We start from the raw sequence: 18,408 nt of genomic DNA, 5'->3' as shown, positions 1-18,408 counted from the left end.
TAAATTGTGGTACAACCATACAATAGAATACTTGGCAGTAAAAAAGAACAAAAATTATTAACACATAAACAACTTGGATGATCAAGAGCATTATGCTGAATGAAAAAAAAAGCCAATCTCAAAAGGTCATATACTGATTTGTACAACATTCTTGAATGACAAAACTGTAAATATGAAGAACAAATTAGTACTTTTAAGGTGTTAACAATGGTAGGAGGTACGGAAGTAGTGGGGAAAAACAGGGGTGCAGGGAAAGAGTTAACCCAGCAGGCCTGAGTTGCTCAAACCATGCACATTTTCAGGAGGGCCTACTTGTGTCACTGGCCCTTGGCCGGCTTCTAGGAACTAACATCTTGTAATACCCCCACATGCTGATATAAGTGTTTGTACAGTTGGAGTATCGAACCACACTGTTCCAGCCTGTTTAGATATTTTGTGCAAACAGGGTGACTTATGGTGAACACCTGCTTTCCTTCTGGAGGTCTGAAGTTGTATTAATGGTGGTCAGTCATTCATGAAGGCACTATGTGATCATCCTCCAGTAAAAAAAATCCTAGATTCTTAGGGTTCAGTGAGCTCCCCTAACCAAAAACACTTCAAGTCTTGTTGCAGTTTACTGTGGGGGGATTAAGTGCATCCTGCGCAGCTCCATTGGGAGATGACTCTTCAAATCTCATGCTGGTGCCTTCCAGACTCTGCTCAATGCACAAGTATCTTTTATTGATCCTGCTTTGCATCCTGTCACTGTAATAAGCCACAGCCAGGAGTATATAAATCCTGTGAGACCTTCAATCTCCAAACCTGGGGAATCCTGGGGACTACCAACACAGGGTGTGACCATAAAAGATTGACATGAGGGAGGTCTTTGTGGTAATGGAATAGTTCAGTATCTTGACTATGGTGATGCTTACAGGAATCGACATATGTGATAAAATATGAATAAAACTATATGTATACATTGCACAAATATTAACTTCTTGGTTTTGATGTTGTATTGTAGTTACGTAAGATGTAACCACTCAGGCAAGCTAGGTGAAGAATACACAGGACCTCTTTGTACTATCTTTGTTACTTCCTATGAATCTGTAATTATCCCAAGTTTTTTTTAAAAAATCCCACCTAAAATTTTTCATAAACATCTATAATTGGACAGATGTATACCAACAGACAGTTAAACATACTACTCAGATCATTGTTTCTTTCTTTTTTTTTTTTTTTTAAGAGACATGGTCTCACTGTCACCCAGGCTAGAATGCAGTGCTGTGATCACAGCTCATTGTAGCCTCAAACTCCTTGGCTCAAGTCAGCCTCCTGCCTCAGCCTCCTGAGTAGCTGGGACTATAGGAGTGCTCTACTACACTTGGCTAATTTTTATTTTTTTAGAGACAGGGTCTTGCTATGTTGCCCAGGCTGGTCTCAAACTCCTGGCCTCAAGCAATCCTCCTGCCTTGGCCTCCCAAAGTGCAGGATTATAGGTGTGAGCCACTGAGCCCAGCCACTGGAACCCTTACAATAGCCAAAGAATAACAACTTAGAAAATATAAAAAGAGTAATGGTATCAATATATAAAACCACCTAGGAAATATTTTAATGAGAAAATTATATGATCTACATAAAAATATTGAGAGAGAGAAAGAAGGCTTGAAAAAATGGTAGGACATACCGTAACACAGTATGAGAAAATAAAATATTATAAAAATGGCAAACATTCCAAAATTTATAAGTTTACTACAAATGACAATAAGAATCCCACAAGACTTTCTGGAACTCAACAAAATGATTCCATATTTCATCAGCAATAATAAACAGCCTAGTTTTTTTTTTAATTTCCTAAATTAATTTAATTTTCTGAATTTTTATTTGCAAACTAGTTAAAAGAGTGTGGACCAGGTACATAGCTCACGCCTGTAATCCTAACACTTTGGGAGGCCAATGAGGAAGAATCACTTGAACCCAGGAGTCTGAGGTTCCAGTGAGCTATGATGACACCACTGCACTCCAGCACAGGCTACAAAGTGAAAGCCTGTCTCAAAAAAAAAAAAAAAAGTGTGAATTTAGGAACAAACCTGGTAAATCACTACAGGATAGCCAGACTTCAAAAAAGAACTCTAATATAATACATAAAAATAATTTAATATTAGAAGGAGAAGGGGAAATTTTTGATAAACAGTATTGGAATAACTGGTCACTAATCTGATAGCACCAAAATTAATTATAAGTATCCTAAACAAGTTAAGTTTTTAAAGATAAACAGAAAAGTGGAAAGAATTAAAATTAAATATTTATAAAACTTCTAACGAGGTGAGGGTTATCTAAGCTTACAAGCTACAGGGAAAATCAAGAAAATCCAAATTTGAATCTATAAATTGAAATAACTAATTTTTTAAAGGCCCAGCTGTAGCCAAAATAACAGGGCAAATAAAAGACTAGAAAAAAAAATTTAAAGTAAACAGAACAATGAAGTATTTTATTATATCTAGAAATAATACTAACAAAAAGAATGTGTAAATCTTTGATAGCTATGCAGGACAAGAACATGAGCAGAGCATTCACAAAAGGTGACTCGTTTCCAAGAAACAGAAATGGGATGCCAAAGAGTATGTGCATTTAAAATTCTGGCATATATTACCAAACTGACCTGACATAAAGGTTGTACCTATTTATGTGCCCACCTAACATGCATGAGAGAAGCTACTTTCCCACATCCTCAAAAACACAGCATTATAAACCTTTAATTTTTGCCAATCTGACAGGTAAAAAGAAACCATTTTTTGTTTTAATGCGCATTCTCCTAATAAGGTCAATCATCTTTATATATATTTATTGGCACTAGTATAGTTCCTTTGAAGAAATTACCTGTTCATGTTATTTCTTCATTTTTCTACATCATTAATATTTTTCTTTTGATTCATAGATATACTTTTTATATTATCTTAGTCCTCAACTTTATGTGATGAAAACAACATAGTTAAAGACTCAGCACTTGCAATCTGTAATTAAAGTTTTACCAACTTTCGTATGATTAAATATACTGCTTCCAAAATGAATGTGAATGTCATAGAGAGAATCAATGTCAGAGTTTCAATATTAAATATAACAAAACAAAGTATCCAAACACTAGCCTGCCCAAATAATTCCAAATGACAATCAACCCAGTGGAATATAATGTAGAGTTTCTAGCTGCTGGAATGAACAGAGCTAGCAGAGCAACATTCTTAAGGAATGAGGTCTAGACAACAATCTTCTATTGTACTAACTCACACCCTCTTCAGTTGAGCAAAATTATGACTCAAATACTAGCATGCCATTCCCCAGGCCAATAGCTCAAAATTACAGACAAGATAATCTGGCTAGTCTAGTCTATTTTGTCCCATTCTCTAACCTTCTTCCAGGGAAGCAGCCAGTTCCCCAAATAGTTAATTTATTTGATAAGTAACTGATCAAAAATCATTTCTCTAACTCCATCGAAAATAACAGCAAATTGCAATGCATAAAGTGGTCTCTACCATTAAAGGTTTTTTCCCCAAAGTTACATTTTAGTTTTAGCTTTGCTGCAGCCGTTTTACCCTTAACCATTTGCCGTTACATGCACGCACACATACATAAAGACAGAACTACAAAAGGCAATTGCCTGGATAAAAATGTATTTATTCAGATTTGTTAGATGGAACAATCAAATAAATATTTGTATTATGTTTTAAGCTTTTGAGAAGTGCCTTGTATCTAAAACATAAGATTAAATGATATTTAGCTGAGCTGGACTGGCAATTATACTGAAAAAGGGCTACCACAAAACTAAAACAAAATTAAAATCCACATCAACCACATCACTTATGAACATTTGACTAATTGCTAGACGTAAAAAACTAAGGCTCAGGCCAGGCGCGGTGGCTCACACCTGTAATCCTAGCACTCTGGGAAGCCAAGGTGGGTGGATCACTTGAGCTCCGGAGTTCGAGACCAGCCTGAGCAAGAGCAAGACCCCGTTTCTACTAAAAATAGAAAAAATTAGCTGGGCATGGTACTGCATGCCTGTAGTCTCAGCTACCTGGGAGGCTGAGGCAGGAGGATTGCTTAAACCCAGGAGTTCGAGGTTGCTGTGAGCTAGGCTCACGCCACGGCACTCTAGCCCAGGCAACAAAGTGAGACACTGTCTCAAAAAACAAACAAACAAACAAAACAAAACTAAGGCTCATATGCTATTTTAAAAACTGGCCGGGTGTGGAGGCTTAGGCCTGTAATCCCAGCGCTTTGGGAGGCCAAGGCAGGAGTTTGAGAACAGCCTGGGCAACATATGGAGATCTTGCTGCTACAAAAATTAGGAAAAATATTAACTGGGTGTGGTGGCTTGTACCTGTAGTGCCAGCGCTTTGGGAGGCTAAGGCAGGAGGATAGCTTGAGCCCAGGAGTTCAAGGTTGCAGTGAGCTTTGACTGCGCCACTGCACTCCAGCCTGGGTGACACAGTGAGACGAAAGAAAGAAAGAGAAAGAAATAAAAGAAAAAATGAACAGAAAAACTGAAATCTGAAAATGTCAAAACAAAATGAAACAATAAAAAATAGCAAAAATTAAAAAGTAATCTGTACGGCACACTGAAACTGTGGTTACTGGTAGAGAAACATATTTTTCTGAATATTAAATATATTCATAAGATGAGATAAATCACTGTATGAACTCCAGCTTTCAATAAAAACGAACATTCCTTAAATGGTATGAAGTAATGAAAATTTAAGCCAATTAAACTCCAGAAACTTTCAACAGCTACTAAAACCATCCCATCTGCTGTGGTTTGCCTTGTGTCACCCCAAGATAGGCTGAAGTGCTAACCCCACTACCTGTGAATGGGATTTTAATTAGAAATAAGCTCTCTGCAGATGAAATTAGTTGAGTCCATACTGGATTAGGGTAGGCCCTAAACCTAATGGCAGGTGTCTGTATCAGAAGGCCATGAGAGGCAGACACAGACACAGACACAGAGGGAAGAAGCCCACGTGGCCAGAGAGACAGAGACTGAAGTGAGGCAGCCGCAAGCCAAGAAATGACAGGGACTGCCAGCAACCAGCTTCTCCAGAGCGAACTCGGCCCTAATGATACCTGCATTTTAGACTTCTGGCCTCTAGATCTTTGAAAAAATTAATTTCTGTTGTTTTAAGCCATTCAGTTTGTGGTACAGGCATACCTCTTCACTGAACTTCACAGATACTGCATTTTTTACAAACCAAAGGTTTGTGGCAACACTGTGTCAAGCAAGTTCTATGAGCGCCATTTTCCAACAGGATGTGCTCACATGTGCCTGTGTCACACTTTGGTAATTCTCGCAATATTTCAAACTTTTCCATTATAATTATTAAATCTGTTATGATGACCTGTGATAAGTGATCTTTGACGTTAACTATTGTAATTGTTTTGGGGCACCAGAAATAGCACCTATGTAATAGGGTGAACTTAATCCATGGATGTGGTGTGTGTTCCGCCTGTTCCACCAACCAGCCTTTCCCGGTTTCACTCCCTCTCATCAGGCCTCCCTATCCCTGAGACACAATGCTCAAATTAGGCCAATTACTAACCCTACAATGGCCTCTAAGTGTTCAAGTGAATAGAAGAGTCACCTGTCTCACTTGAAATCAAAAGCTAGAAATGATTTAGTGAGGAAGGTAGGCTGAAAGCCAAGATAGGCTGAAAGATGAATGTTAAGAAAGGGAAACAGCTACATAGCTGATGTAGAGAAAATGTGAATAGTCTGGATAGATCCAACAGCCACCACATTCCCTCAAGCCAAAGCCTAATCCAGGGCAAGGCCCTAACGCTCTTCAATTCCATGAAGACTGAGAGAGGTGAGGAAGCTGCAGAAGAAATGTTTGAAGCTAGCAGACGTTGGTTTATTGGGTTTAAGGAAAGAAGCACCAGCCTGAGCAAGAGTGAGACCACGTCTCTACTAAAAAAATAGGAAAAAAAAAAAATTGCTGGATACCACAGTACCCTAGCCCGGGCAACCGAGCAAGACTCTGTCAAAAAAAAAACAAAAGGCCGGGCGCGGTGGCTCCCGCCTGTAATCCTAGCACTCTGGGAGGCCGAGGCAGGTGGATCGCTCGAGGTCAGGAGTTCAAGACCAGCCTGAGCAAGAGCGAGACCCCATCTCTACTAAAAATAGAAAGAAATTAGCTGGACAACTAAAAATATATACAGAAAAAATTAGCCGGGCATGGTGGCACATGCCTGTAGTCCCAGCTACTCGGGAGGCTGAGGCAGGAGGATCGCTTGAGTCCAGGAGTTTGAGGTTGCTGTGAGCGAGGCTGATGCCATGGCACTCTAGCCCAGGCAACAGAGACACTGTCTCAAAAAATAAAAAAATAAAAAGGAAAGGCAATCTCTGCAACATAGAAGTGCAAACTGAAGCAGCAAGTGCTAAAAGCTATAGCAGATTATTCAGAAGATCTAGCTAAAATTATTGAAGATGGCTACGCTAAACAACAGATTTTCAATGCAGACAAAACAGCCTTCAATATTGGAAGCAGGTGCCATCTAGGACTTTCATATAGATAAGTTACTGCCTGGTTTCAAAGCTTCAAAGGACAGGCTGACTCTCATTAGGGGCTATAAAAACTGGTGTCTCTAAGTTGAAGCCAATGCTCATTTGTCATGCTGAAAATCCAGGGCCCTTCAGAATTATGCTAAATCTACTCTCCCCATGGTCTAGAAATGGAGCAACAAAACCTGAATGACAGCATATCTGCTTACAGCATGGCTGACTGAGTATTTTAAGCCCACTGCTGAGAACTACTGCCCAGAAAAAAGATTTCCTTTCAAAATGTTACTGCTCATAAACCATGCGCCTAGTCACCCAAGAGCTCTGAGGGAGACAGATAGTGATTCCTCTGACAGATCTGGGCAAAGTGAATTGAAACCTTTCTGGAAAGGATTCACCATTCTAAATGCCATTAAGAACATTCATAATTCATGAGGCGGCCAAAATATAAACATTAATACAAGTTTGGAAAAAGATGATTCCAAGCCTCATGGATGACTTTGAGAGGTTCAAGACTTCAGTGGAGGGAGGATCCTCAGATGTAGTGGAAATAGCAAAAACAAAACACAAAAAGACAAACAAAAAACTAGAAGAGGAGCCTGAAGATGAGACTAAATTGCTGCAATGTCATGACCCAACTTGAACAGATAAGGAATTGCTTCTTATGGATGAGCAAAGAAAGTGGTTTCTTAAGATGGAATCCACTCCTGGTGAAGAAGCTGTGAACACTGCTGAAGCATAAACTTAGTTGATAAAGCAGCAGCAAGGTTTCAGAGGACTGTCTCCAATTTTGACAGAAGTTCCACTTAGGCTAAAATGCTATCGAACAGCATCACATGTTGCGAAACCTTCTGTGAAAGGAAGAGTTAACTGATGCAGCAAACGTCATTGCTTTTTAAGACACTGCCACAGCCACCCCCGCCTTCAGCAATCACCATCCAGTCTGTAGCCATCAAACTGAGGCAAGACCCTCCACCAGCAAAAAGACTACAACTCGCTGAAGGTTCAGATCACTGTTAGCATTTTTTTTAAGCAATAAAGTATTTTAAAATTAAGGTATGTACATTGTTTTTTAGAAATAATGCTGTAACTTTTATATCCACTGGAAAACCAAAAAATTCAGGTGATTTGCTTTATCGAAGTGGTCTGGAGCTGAGCCTGCAATATCTCTGAGGTGTGCCTGTGATTTGTAACAGCAACCCTAAGAAACAAACACACTGTCCAGTTAGAATGTTGTAAGCTGTACAAATAATTAAAAGAGATGAGCTTTCCACAAATTGACACAGAACTCTGGGCTCAAAGCATCATTTGTTCTTTACAAATAGAGCAATTATATACCCCAGTTAGCAAGTAACAGTCCTGGCTTATGCCTGTCATCCTGGCATAAAAGTATCCCCGCTCTGATTCTTAAAAGTGATCTCCTTTGTATAATGAATTGCATGGTCACTGTATTTATGAACACACCTAGAATACCCTTCTGTTTGTTTACTTTCAAATCCTACTCTGTTCAAATAACATCAATTAATATCTGACTCCATCTTCCCCATTGACAGAATAATTCTCTCTAGCTCCTATAGCATTTTATTTTACTTTATTTTTTTGAGACAGAGTCTCACTCTGTTGCCCGAGCTAGAGTGCCGAGGTGTCAGCCTATCTCACAGCAACCTCAAACTCCTGGGCTCAAGCAATCCTCCTGCCTCAGCCTCCAGAGCAGCTGGGACTACAGGCATGTGACTACAGGCCTGGCTTGGGTAATTTTTTTTATATATATATATTTTTAGTTGTCCAGCTAATTTCTTTCTATTGTTTTTAATAGAGACAGAGTCTCGCTCTTGCTCAGGCTGGTCTCAAACTGCTGAGCTCAAACGATCCTCCCGCCTCAGCCTCCCAGAGAGCTAGGATTATAGGCGTGAGCCACCACGCCCGGCCCCTACAGCATTTTATAAACACAGCTATTATAAATCTCATGTTCTATTACAATTACTTGCTTACATGTCCACTCCATGTTCATAGGCACTAATCACAGTGCCAGGAAGAGTGAATACTTAATGTCTTCTAAACATATCAAATGATCATTCAGAAGACTGACAAAGTACCTGCAGAGACAAAGTTTCTTCACTTTTGTCCCTTGTACCACTCCCCAGAGCCCAGTGAAGGTAAGAGTGAAAAATTAAATAGCAAACAACTAATTGATAAAGCAATGGTTCTCAAACTTTAGCATGTATCAATACCACTCAGGGGACTTATTAAAACACAAGAGTACTGGGTTTCTCCCCAGAGTTACTGATTCAGTAAGTCTGGGGAAAGGGCTAAGAATCTGAATTTAACAAGTTCCCAGGTGATACTGCTGGGAACCACCTTTGAGGACCACTGCTATAAATAAAGCACCACAATTACGGAAAGATTCATTTCTTCTCATGACTTCATTCCTAGTGGGAGACTCCCTTTTCTGAATATGATACAGTAGCTTGTGGCAGACCAACACTCCTGCTGAGAACTAGGAAAACTAGATACATTTTAAAAATCATTGTTTAAAGGTGTTAGAGAGCTGCTGAAGCAACCAACACTAGAAGGGTCTAGATTCTGGAAAAGAAGAACAGTAGAGAAATGAGATGACATTCTGCAGCCACTTTTTCCCCAAGTACATTTGCTGATTCTCAGGTAAAAGGAGAAGCAGCCAGACTTCGCTGAGGCAGAGGAACCACAAGAGCGCTTTGGGAAGAGATAAAAGTCAAGACTTTAGGAGTCTAAATAAGATCCCAGTGAGGCCGGGCGCGGTGGCTCACGCCTGTAATCCTAGCACTCTGGGAGACCGAGGTGGGCGGATCGTTTGAGCTCAGGAGTTCGAGACCAGCCTGAGCAAGAGCGAGACCCCATCTCTACTAAAAATAGAAAAGAAATTATATGGACAGCTAAATATATATATAGAAAAAATTAGCCGGGCATGGTGGTGCATGCCTGTAGTCCCAACTACTCGGGAGGCTGAGACAGCAGGATCCCTTGAGCTCAGGAGTTTGAGGTTGCTGTGAGCTAGGCTGATGCCACAGCACTCACTCTAACCTGGGCAACAAAGTGAGACTCTGTCTCAAAAAAAAAAAAAAAAAAAAAAAAAAAAAGATCCCAGTGAAAGAAGAGTTGAAGACCTGGGCCTAACACAAGGCTGGTTTTCCCCTGAAGCCACTTACCAAATTCTACACAGTGAGAGCTTCAAATCAAAATTGAAAGCCTCTGAAAATCAAGAGTGAAATTTTCAGCAATCTCACTGTTCTCAAGAGACAAATATTACAGTATAAAACCCACTGCTGGGGAAGAACCCCTGTGAACGCACAAGACCATCAGTTGGAAGCCTTGGATGGGTACTTGCTAGGAATAAGGGCAAAGCGGAGGGAAACAAAGTCTCATCCAACCTGCAATACAACCTCGACCCTCAGCTCAGTCCCCGCCAGTATTAGGCGGTCAGCCCCCACTCTACCTGCCTAGCAAAAGGAAGGGTGATTTCCTCTCTGAGAAAGAATAGCATTATCCAGAGCCTTACTTCATTCACGATACCCAGCATTCATATAACCAAAAACCAAAAGGAAAAGCAGACAATAGAAATAGATGCTCAGATGATCTACGCATTGATGTTAACAGAAAGATCTATTTGATGACAAGTATGTCTTCACAAATAGGGAAACAAAACAGCAACTCAAAGTACTGTAAAAATAAAAATGTTTAAATAGGGGAAAATATATAAAGATTACATGTGAGAAATGAAATCTATAAGAATCAAATTGAAAGTCTAGATCTTAAAAGTATAATAACTAAAATTAAGAATTTGAAGAGTTGATTTAACAGCAGCAGAACAAACACTGAAGAGAGAACTGGTAGCTGAAACTTGAGTCAGTAAAATGTACCCAAACAGAAGCACACAGAGAAAAAAATAATAGAAAATACAGGGGAAAAAGTACAAAGAGAATGTTAAACACTGTGAAAGGGTCTAACAAGTACGCAACCGGAGTCTCAAAAGGAGCGAAGAGAGTGAATGGGGGCAGAAGCAATACTGAGAGGGAAAAATGAATTTTTTAAACTGAGGAAAAGACATTAACCCACAAATTCAAGAAGCTCTATGAACACCAAGCAAAATAAACATAAGAAAACTACACAAAGATATATTATAATTAAATATTGATTGCCAGAAACAAAGAGTGACTCTTCCTTCAGGATATCCAGAAACTATACCATGATTACTGGGAGAGCAGGCTGTATGTGACGGAGTATGCATTACACTTGGAAAAAAGTGCGAATCACTCACTACTGGAACTGCACAAACTGGCCACTAACAAAAATGACCCCTACTTGTGAGACTTCATTGAAACATATTACCTGAACGAGCAGGTGAAATCCATCAAAGAATTGGGTGACCATGTAACCAACCTGCGAAAGATGAGGGCCCCCAAATCTGGCATGGCGGAGTATCTCTTTGATAAGCACACCCTGGGAGACAGTGACAATAAGAGCTAAGCCTTAGGCTAACTTCCCCATAGCCCCGGGGTGACTTCCATGGTCACCCAGGCAGTGCATACCTGTGGGGGTTTCCTTTACCTTTTCTGTAAGTTCTACCAAAACATCCACTTAAGTTCTTTCATTTGTACCATTCCTGCAAAAAGAAATTTGAAGGAATGGTACAAAAACCAAACAAACAAACAAAGGGAAACTGTCAAAAGCAACCAAAGGAAAAAAAAGACACCTTTCTAAGGAGAAACAACACTAACAGCTAAATTCTCAACAGAAATAATAAAACCAGAAGATAACTTGAAAGTACTGAAAGAAATAACTGCCCACCTAGAAAGCACTGCTCAGTGAGTATTTCCTTTAAAAAATGAAGGAAAAATAAAGGCATTTTCAGATGAACAAAAACAATTAAAGAATTCACTATGGGCGGACTTGCACTGGAAGAAATAGCAGGGGGAGCTAGCTCTTCAAACTGAAAGGAAAATTATCCTACCCCAAACTGAAACACAGAAATGCAGAAGGGGGAGCCGAGCCAAGGGCAGCAGTGTGTGCCTGGAGTCCCAGCAACGTGGGAGGCTGTCATGGGAGGACTGCTTGAGTTAAAGGCTACAGTGCGTTACTATCTTGCCTGCAAACAGCCACCACACTCCAGCCTGGGCAACATAGTGAGACTTCATCTCTTAAAAACAAGAAAAGAAATGCAGAAAGGGAAGAAGAGCAATGGAAAGAATAAAAATGTAAGTAAATATAAGTAGTGATTATACAAAACAATAATTTCTTAGAGAGCTTAAAATATATATGGGTGAAACTAATAAGAAAGCAGAACACAAATGGATTACTTTCTAAAGTTCTAGCATTATTGGGGAAGTGGTAAAAATTATAATTTGTATCAGACTGTAATACATCAAAGATGTATGTTATAATCTCTATTATAACCATTGAAATAATAATAAAAGAATGTATAACTAAAAAGTTACTAGAGAGAAAATACTGAATAATAATAATTATTCATTCAAAAAAAGGCAAAAAAAAAAAAAAAAAATCCAAAAAAACCCCAGGTAAATCAAAAAGAAAACTTATTTTCCTGGAAGCTAAATACAATTTCATGATGCTTTCTAGGACAAATAAAGTTTGAAAGTTTAAGGAAGGAAAAAGATATACAACATACAACATTTACCAAAAGAAAGCTAGCAAAGATATACTAATACACAAAGCAGACTTTAAGGCAGAAAGTATTACTAGAGAGTAAAGAGGGTAGTAGCGTTAATCCACCAGAAGGATATAAAAACTCCAAGTGAACCAAGTGGTTAGAAATTAGCCATCACTGGGAGCTAAGAATACTTTTGCTAAATAGCCTTGAAGTTCAATGCAAAACACTGGCTGTAACCAATTCTATTTAGTAAACCTAAGAATTAGTAACTCCTAAACTCAAGCCATCCTCCTGTCTCAGTCTCTTTTAAAAGTATATTCTAGTACTCATATTCTCCTTCTTCAAACACAGGTAAAGCATTCACTGAAGAATGAAACTGAAATCTTTGCACTCCACTGACCTAAATGGCAGAATCACTATCATAACCATTATTGGCTATGTTTGGGACTGGAACTGGTTGGACCTGGAATCCAACCAGCTGATCAGTGATTCTGTGAGAATCTACGAACCCTAAATTCAAAAGACTCTCAACTTATTTCTCAAGCACCATTTTACGTGTATTTATACAAATATACCAATATATTTATATACATAATAGTGCTTGAAAAACATATGTGTATCTATTTTTTAACTTGTTCAGTTACTAGACTGAAGTACTGAAAAGGCAAAAATTCTTAAGAAAATAGCCTACAACCTAAAAGTGCTCTTATAGGTGACAAAAAAGCTGTGTCCCTAATTTCTTCCAAAAATGTCTAAAATCAAAAGCAGGCTCTTGGGAGAAAGCGGTTAGAGTCTACTTAATATAGCTGATATTTGAAGGACTTAAACATTGAACTTCAATATTGTCTCTGTCACAAGACATTCTACATCCTGCGGCTGGTAACATCACAATGAAGTTTTGTAAAAGCATCAGCAGTTAACATATGGGTATGAAAGCACTTTGCCAACTGATTATTTCTCATAAATGGAATTAAAATGTGCTCATTCATGACCATACATTTAAAACTCCAGACAAACAAAATCTACATGCTTATCACACTACAACCCCAATTGCAATGGTTAATAAATTTACTCAAATAAAATGTAATCCAATTTGCTAAACAGGAGCCAGGCATATTAATTCCTGAGACACCAATTATGATGAATTTTAGACATTTTATTTCATTAGGCTACAGTTTTGTATTTCACAAATTTTTTAAAGATGGGGTCCTGCTATGTAGCCCAGGCTGGAATGCAGTGGTGCAATCACAGCTCAGTGCAGCCTTGAACTCCTGCCCTCAAGCAATACTTCCACCTCAGCCTCCAGAGTAGCTGGGACTACAGGCATCTGGCTCTGTTTTGTGTTTTTACACTTCTTATTTGTGTTCTTCTTATAATATCCTATTCAAAACTTTGGTCACTAGCCCAACTCATTTTTCAGGAACACATTTAAAAAAAACAATGTCAAAAGCTTTATGGAAATGCAATTAAGGAACCACAACATTACATAACTATATTTAGGCAAGGACAGTTCCACCCACTGTTTACTGAGTAAGGATGAATAAGGATATTCTCCCTCTGTAAGCATAGTGCCTGGCCTGTGCTACTATTTGATAAATTTGAACTATTATTTTTTGAAAGGAAAACTTTAGTTTGAGCAAAATACAGATAAAACTTGCTGGACATTTCACCTAAGATGAGTGGATTTGTTCCTATCTTAAAAATAAGTTATATGGCTGGGTGTGGTGGCTCACACCTATAATTTCTGTACTTTGGGAGGCCAAGGTGGGAAGATTGCTTGAGGCCAGGAGTTGGAGATGATCCTCAGCAAAACAGAGAGATCTTATCTCTGCAAAAACCAGAAAAATTAGCCAGGTGTGGTGGCGTGTGCCTGTAATCTCAGCTACTTGGGAGGCTGAGGCAGGAGGATGGCTTCAGGCCAGGAGTTTGAGGTTGCAGTGAGCTATGATGATGCCATTGCACTCTAGGCCAGGCAACAGAGCAAGACCCTACCCTGTCTCCCCACCAAAAAACAAAACAAAGTTATATGCCTGGGCTTTTCAAGCCAATGCTCTCTGTGCTGGAGTTCACTTCGCAAAACCTACTTCTGGACATGAATCTTAGGTCTGTTGTTTGGTATTCCCTCAGCCCATTTCTGTGTGGCGGTGAGGTGGCTTTCATTCAAATATGTGCCCTTGTCAGATCCTTCCATTTTTATATCTCCCCCCTCATGATAAAGCATGCCTGTTAAAACATGGCTTCGTGATTAATCAACAACACAAAATAGATGTACTTGAGGAACCTGAGGAGAAGCACAAACTCAAACCCCACTGCTGATAAATTCATTACAAAAGGTCTACTGAGAAAATATTTATGGAAGGTAGCCTGAAGAATGTGCAATCTACCTACTTATCTAGATAATCTAAAACAGATCCTTAAATTAAATCAGTCTAGAGATCTGAGTACTTGGATCACATTATTTTGCAGGCACCAGAACTGCTTTTACTGAATTATGTTTTGACGTTATGTCACCAACCTACACAATGAGGCAAGGAGGAGTTTAACTAAAACATAAAGTAAAACTCAACACATAGCCCTTTGAAATGCATGCTGTATTTACCCAAGGAAATAGCTGAGGAGTCTCTCACTACAAGCAGTCTTTAGGAATCCAAAGAAGAAATTGATATCTTTTATCATATGGTCACTGAACCATGTAACTGATACTATTTCTCTCTGAATTGGCTACCAAAAAAGCAAAGCCAAATTTGTGGCTCTCTAGCAAATACTTAAGACTTCAGTCCAAGTATTTTGTGTACAGAGCGCATTCCCGTTTCCATCTTAATTTTTCATCTTCAGTTCTGAATTCATCACCCACTTATCTCTGTATGTTACCAACAGTATGTTGCATGTATCTGTGTAAGTCATTATGAATCCTTTCTGGAACAAGATGTGGCATAAGAAAATGATATATTCCACTTAAAAAATTATAGCACAATAAGAAGATATTTTTCTTCCATTAATAAACATTTTATGAGCTCAATTTCTAAAGGCATTTTCTTTTATGTGGTCGAAATTGCCTTCTAAAGGAAAATTGAAAGTGCTTTAGCAAATACTATGCCTAAAATTAGAAAATTCTAACAGAGGAACTACAAAAATAAAACACTTTCATTATATATTTTTAACTGTGGAACACAGAAAATTATAAATATATCCCTATGCAAAAATCCCCCAAAAGCCATTTTTAATTTTAAAATATAGACCAAATCACCTTAAATGCAGTTACAGTTGAATACTTATTTTAAATGGGAACTGAATATACAAGCTTCAAAAGTGGTTCATAAGATTTTTGTACAACTCCTTCCCGAGATGTTCTGTGTCTAGAATAGAGGATGCTGCCAACCATTCCTTAAGGTGAGACAGCATAGAATTTAGGGCCCCCAAAATTCTTGCTAAATTCCTGCTGGGATTTCAGCAATCTCCTTGCCGTGACTTGGGGAAAATAAAAAGCTTACAACTCCTTCAAGAAAAAAAAAAAAAAAAGACTTCTTTAGTGTGTAATATTTTACCCATTCATGAACACATATTTATTCTGTTCATAACTTTTGACTTTTAACATCTAATTAATTGATCATAATCACAGTTCTTGGCCCTCATGGTGACCATAAACAAGTGAGCTATGTTACCAGAAACAAAGTGAAAATGTTCTACTATACAATGAATATTATACTCCCTCACTGACAATAACTTCATCAAAAACAAGAATTTCACAGGGAACTTCCGAACAGCACCATAAAAGTACAACCTGTTCTTAAAGCACTTTATTCAAACACCAAACATATAAAATACAAGTTAATATTAAGTGGAATAATGAGAAGTCAACTGTTGTTTCCCAAGTTTAACAATAGTCTAGATTATTTAAAGGCATTTCAGTCATATGAAATAACAATGTTTCTACAGTGCTTTATGATAGAAGTGAGCATTTATTAAGACTATCAAAATGTTTGGCCTCTACTGTGAAATTCTTCTTTCTAGTGTGGTAACTTTATTGATGGGCTAAGAAACCACTTGGTAGCATTCTGAAATCACAGGTGTTAGGTTACACAGGTATCTCCTACATTTTAGGGATGGGTCATCTCTGTTAGAGATGTTTGCTTTCCAGCCAATAAAAACGTGCACCAGAAATTAAACTCACAGTCAAGTTTGCAATTCTGTGTCTCTAACCAAAGACTGACACAAGTAAAGGAAATAGGATACACACCTCCTTGTAGTTGGCCTGCTCTCCTTCAGTTCCTCCCTCTCTCACCCAACCTTGTTAGTTGGATTCCCACCCAACCTTGTTAGTCTGAATGCTAACTCATTCTTCAAAACACTTCCAGAAAGTGTTCCCTGATCCCTTCCTCCACCCTCCACATCCATCAGGATGGCCTAAATGGCCAGCTCCTCAGTGCTCTATCTTAGCTCACACCACTTACCACACTGTTTTGAAAGTACCTTGCTGTCGCCCTCTCCTGAATTAGCTAACTTCTAGAAGCCAGGGGGGGAAAAGGCTGCTTCGAAGGTCAATAAAAATTCAAATCCTGCACTTCTTAATCCTCGGCACAAGAACCGGTAACTCTTAAAAGTTAGATGTCATTTATCATTAAATGGATTAACAATATAATCAAATCTTCTTGCATCACTGGCAAGCTTTCATGGTACAATTTTAATGAACCAGCTTTTTCTTAAGCGGGGTTAGGCTTACACGGGGAAAAACAGCACTATATTTTTAACCTCAAAAAAAAAAAAAAAATCTCTTCCGCCAAAAAGCCTACTCCCCAGGTGATGCTGTAAACTTGTCCTGGCAAAATTTCACATCTAATCTAAAAGGCAAAACGAGCCCACTGGCGCCCACTAACACATTTCCCAACCACAGAGATTGGTCACCAGCGCTGAGACACCACCAGCTGTCTATGACCTAGCCTCCAAAGAGGCTGGGTCCTTTCCTCGCTCTCTCCCAAACTTCCGTGATGGGCATCACCTCGGCTCTCCTCCAAGACGGCTTGGAAGCAGGGACTTCTGTCCCTAACCCCAGCCCACAACTTCGTCCTCAACCACGGGGTAGAAGTTAGGACCACAGTCTACTAATCCCCGCGCCACGAAAGACAGCACCTCCCAACTCCAGGACGTTTCTGTCCCCCAAGACCGAAGACGCGAGATTGTGAAGTCCCGGCGCCCCCGCCACGGACAGCTGGATTGGGTCGGAGCCTCCAGTCCAGACGCGTTCTGGTGGGGTCCTCGGAGGGGCCCTGGGCACGACCTGACCGGCCGCAACCACAGGTGTCCCTTCGGACTCCGTGCACTGGACGGCGAGGTGGGAGCGGGCAGAGGGGAACCATCCCGGGAGGGTGGACGGGTGGCAGGAGGCGGCCAGGAAATGACAAGCGTCAGCCCGTCGGAGTTCGGCCGGGCCGTGGAGAACTTGGCAACGAGTGTCTAAAACGGGGAGGCTGAGCACTAAGAGGATTAAGGGAGCCGGCGACGGCCTAGGGCCGGCAGGGCCGCGCTGCCGGGGCCGGGGAGTGGGACAGGGGAGCGCAGGAGGCACCGACGCGAAACGGCCCCGGCCGGCTGGACGGCACGGACTGCTACCCCGCAGCCCCCCGCCCAGACGCCGACGCCGCCCCGCCCTCGGAGCTGAGAACCGCGCCGCCCTCGGCCCCCGTCCGTCTGCTCCGTACCTCGCCTGCCGCTCCCCCGGCGTCGGGACCGCCGACCTCCCCGCGTCGCTCGAGTAGGTCTGGGCTTGGCCAGTCCACTCCCGCCCTCACGCCCGCCCTCACGCCCGCCCTCCCTCTCACGCCCCGCCCCCGGCGCCGCCGGCGCACGTACGTCACGCACGCGCGTGCGTCACTTCCGGGGCCTTCGGCACGTGAGGGAGGGTGCCGGCGGGTTCAAAGAGGCCGAGCTGGGTGGGCGCGGCCTTAGCGCCGGAGGGCCAAGTGAGGAGGGCGGCCTCTGGGCTGATGCTGGGGCGCGCTGGAGCCGCGGAGAAGCCGGCGTTTCCCGATCTTTTCCTCAATGCCGGCTTCCGGGTTCAGACTAGCAGTAGCCCAAGGGCGACACTGCCCTTCGGTGCCGCCCAGGCCTCGGGCTGCTGGGCGACTGGGCGGCGGAGGCCGAAAAGCCTGCGGGAGAGAGGAGTCACTGGGCCGGCGGCGTGGGGAAGGAGGCCCCTTGAGAAACTAGATCTTAGATCTTAGGGTTTTACAAGTGTTCGAGT

At 40.9% G+C, this 18,408-nt stretch overlaps 1 protein-coding gene across 2 annotated transcripts in view; it reads right to left on the bottom strand.

Moving 5' to 3' along the window:
- RABGEF1 (RAB guanine nucleotide exchange factor 1) overlaps positions 1–17,881 on the bottom strand; it is a 63,740-nt gene extending 45,859 nt beyond the window's left edge. For both annotated transcript variants that reach the window (XM_069485726.1, XM_069485727.1), the window contains exon 1: positions 17,867–17,881. The gene's annotated coding sequence lies outside the window, so the exon portion shown is untranslated. The remainder of the gene's footprint in view (positions 1–17,866) is intronic.
- Between the last annotated feature and the right edge of the window lie 527 nt (positions 17,882–18,408).

The sequence above is a fragment of the Eulemur rufifrons genome, chromosome 14, assembly GCF_041146395.1.
Source record: "Eulemur rufifrons isolate Redbay chromosome 14, OSU_ERuf_1, whole genome shotgun sequence".
NCBI lineage: Eukaryota > Metazoa > Chordata > Mammalia > Primates > Lemuridae > Eulemur > Eulemur rufifrons.
This window is presented reverse-complemented; position numbering and strand designations above follow the sequence as displayed.